The 3,629-nt window shown below is 34.4% G+C and overlaps 1 pseudogene; it reads left to right on the top strand.

The window, feature by feature from the left end:
• Window positions 873-2,016, top strand: LOC107632381 (annotated as a pseudogene).

The raw sequence follows: 3,629 nt of genomic DNA, 5'->3' as shown, positions 1-3,629 counted from the left end.
TTTTTTTTAGTTTGTGTTTTTGTGGTGGGCTATTTACTGCCTCAATAAAATATGTATTAGAAGTTTTAAGTGTAGTCATGATAGTTGCTATAGTTACTTGATAATTCTTATTTTTGAGCTTTTTTTTTAATTAAATTATATTTACACAGTTTTCATATAGTTTGAGTTTTATTTACCATGCATGTATATATATTTGATCAATGGAACGATATATATGTTTGTCGTATAAAAAATATCATCTAGGAAAACTTTGTAAGAAGATTGGTGAGAGTGTTTCTAATAAAAAGAAAACATATATTAAAGTATTGGAAAGCTTTTAAGTATATTGGTACATTAGTGTTGTTTTAGTCATTTTTAACCGTTAATCTTAATTATATATATTATATATTTTTTTTATAATTAAAATCAACAATTAAAAATTACTGAAATATCGATATACCGGTATATTTAAAAATTTTCCTAAAATATTTGGTAAAAAGTATTTAAACTTATGTTAGAAGTATGAGATTTAATGTTCATGTATCTTAAGTAATTAGATTCTCATCTTGCTCAAGAAATTCTATGCAGTCTGTTATTATTAGTGAACCATCGAGAAATATCAAAATTTAAAATTAGAAAAAATGATAAATTAGTTTCTGACTTTTTATTCCGTGAATATTTTAGTCTCTAACAATTGAAAAATACTTTTAAGTCCCTGACGTTCTTAAAAGTTGGATGAATCAGTCCCTCCGTCCATAAGCCACCGTCAGACCCAACGGAAAAGACTGTCGTGACTTCTCCTCTGCTTACCTGGCATTACGGCTTTCCACGTGGCATGTTAGTGGGATGAAACTTTTGAAAAATGGACACATAAGTTCCTGTCGCTCAAAATGACGTCGTTTTGTGTGCAGCAAGAAAGGAAGGGAAGAAATGGCTTTGGCGTTCACCACAATGATACTGAACCTTGTTCTTCTGATGGCAATGGTGGCCACCAACATCCTCTCACTCTATCACCTCTCTTCAACTCTCCAATCGCCAAAATCCCCAAACCACCCACTCCCGTCCCCGACCAGCTCCTCCACCTGCTCCACACAATACGCGCCACCATCAACCACCTCACGCGCCTCCAACACTCCATTGACACAACCACCACCTCCTCCACCATCCCACCAAATCTACTCCTATACTCCCACCTCAACCCGATAGCCTCTTCCTGCCACAACCACCCTGACCTCCTCCACAAGTACATGTCCTACACTCCCTTCTCCCTTTGCCCCTCCGACTCCGACCTCGCCGAATCCCTTATCCTCTGTGGCTGCCACCCCCTTCCCCGCCGCCGCTGCTTCTCCTGAACCGCACCACACAAATCCTCATCCCCTTTCCCTCAAGACCCTTTCCCTTCTTCACTCTCCGATTTCTCTGCAATTTGGGACCATTACCCTTGCAAATCCTTCGATTGCTTCCACCGCCAAAACCCTAATCTAGGCTTCAACCATTCCTCCGATTCGTCCAAGTTCACAACCTACAAGACCGATCTCGATCTCCCGATCTCGCAGTTCTTCCAGATCGCCAAGTCTGCAAAGTCAGTCATCTGGTTGGGCCTCGACGTCGGTGGCAGCACCAGGTCATTCGCCGCCACGATGAAGCTCCACAACGTGACAGTTGTGACGATGACTATGAGCGGTGGCGCTGAAGGGGCTTGTGCCACTTCACGTGCCGCTGTAGCAGCGGCTGCCGGTGTTCGACGGAGTGGTGGACCTTGTGCGGTGCGGGCGTGCTGTGAACCGGTGTATTCCGATGACGATGATGGAGTTCTTGCTGTTTGATGTGGATAGGATTTTGAGAGGTGAAGGGTACTTGTGGATTGACAGATTTTTCAGCAAAGGGGTGGACCTTGAAAAGCTGTATGCGTCATTGATTGGAAAATTAGGTTGCAAGAAGGTAAAGTGGGCCACTGGGAATAAGGCTGATGCTAGTAACATCAAGAATGCTGAGGTTTTTCTCACTGCATTGTTGCAGAAACTTACTTCAAGATGATCAATTTGAAGCTTGTTTCTTTACTTCTTCACTTACACAAGGATGAGGGCAGCACACAAAACGACGTCGTTTTGAGCGACAGGGACTTATGTGTCTATTTTTCAAAAGCTCCATTCCATCACTAACATGCCACGTGGAAAGCCATGATGCCAAGTAAGCAGAGGAGAAGCCACGTCAACCTTTTCTGTTGGGTCTGACGGTGACTTATGGACGGAGGGACTGATCCGTCTAACTTTTAAAGACATCATGAATTTAAAAGTATTTTTCAATGGTCAGTGACTAAAATGTTCGTAGAGTAAAAAGTTAGAGACTAATTTATTCTTTTCTCTTAAAATTATAAGTACAATTATTATAGGAGCCAGTAATTTTTTTTAATCATAAAAAAATACCCAATTTTTCTACAGAAGTAAGATAAAAATATGTGTTATACTTAATTTTATAGACTTGGATGCTGTGGACTGGTTTTGGCGTTATTATTGCTGAAAATTCTAATTGTTATAAAGAATGAATATGCATAATTGTGTTTTTTAATAGAAAATTAGAAAGCCTTGTTCTCAAACTAAAGACCTTATTTTTGGATAAGACTAATTTTATATTGAAGGTAGAGATATCTATTAGCACTTCACTAAATTTGTTATGACTATAAAAGAAAATATAATTATGGATAATTGAAGCCTGAGTGCCTGACTGCCAATCTGATTCTTAAAACTAATTTTTTTAAATTGAATTTGTCAAAGTTATTATGACTACGATTTTAATTTCGGTTACTAATATTGTTAACATTATCTTATGCAGATAAAAGAAGTTCTAGATAGTTTGTTAAGATTCTCTCTATTGTTTTATATTTTTAATTATATTACAAATTTTGAATCACGATACAGATAAGAACATTTATTATATTCTTCTAGCCATGAATTTCAATAAAATGGACCATCCAAAACTTAAAAGGAGTTTTATGATTGAGATTATTATTAGCTTTATACATTAGGATTATGTGTTGGGATTATATTATTTGAATTTACATGTTATGGAAACATATTAAAGACTTATTACTTGAATTTATAATTTCGTATGATTATAACTATATAAAACTTGCTAGATATATTATCTTTTGAAATACAATGTTGGGTATTTTTGTAAAATTCTACTTTTATATATATAAATTATTATTTATAACAAAAACAATTTTTGTAAAAAAAATTAATAAAAAAAAATTGATGTTAGAAAGATTGTGACAATTTTAATTTATTATAAACATTTAAAAAGATAAATCTGATGTTAGAAAGATGGTGATAATTTAAAATAGTCACTAAATATAAAAAAAATTATCATAGAAATTGATAATTCAGTGGTAAATTCAAACTATTGTGACAGTTTAAAATAATTACTAAATATATGAAAAATTGTTACATAATTTAGCAATTTAGTGACAAATTCAAACTGTCCCTAAATGTAATATAAAAAACACTCCGACAAGTGCTACAAACTAATGACAACAAGTGATGGAACTTGAAAAAATCTTTTGGAAAAATAAAAAATTTAACAAAAAATATTTAATGATAACAAAATTTAATTTTTGATTTTTTAATTAAAATTATTTATTATTTAAAAAT

This window comes from Arachis ipaensis, chromosome B03 (assembly GCF_000816755.2).
Source record: "Arachis ipaensis cultivar K30076 chromosome B03, Araip1.1, whole genome shotgun sequence".
Classification (NCBI taxonomy): domain Eukaryota; kingdom Viridiplantae; phylum Streptophyta; class Magnoliopsida; order Fabales; family Fabaceae; genus Arachis; species Arachis ipaensis.
The sequence above is the reverse complement of the archived record's forward strand: the minus strand, read 5'-3'. Positions and strand labels throughout refer to the sequence as shown.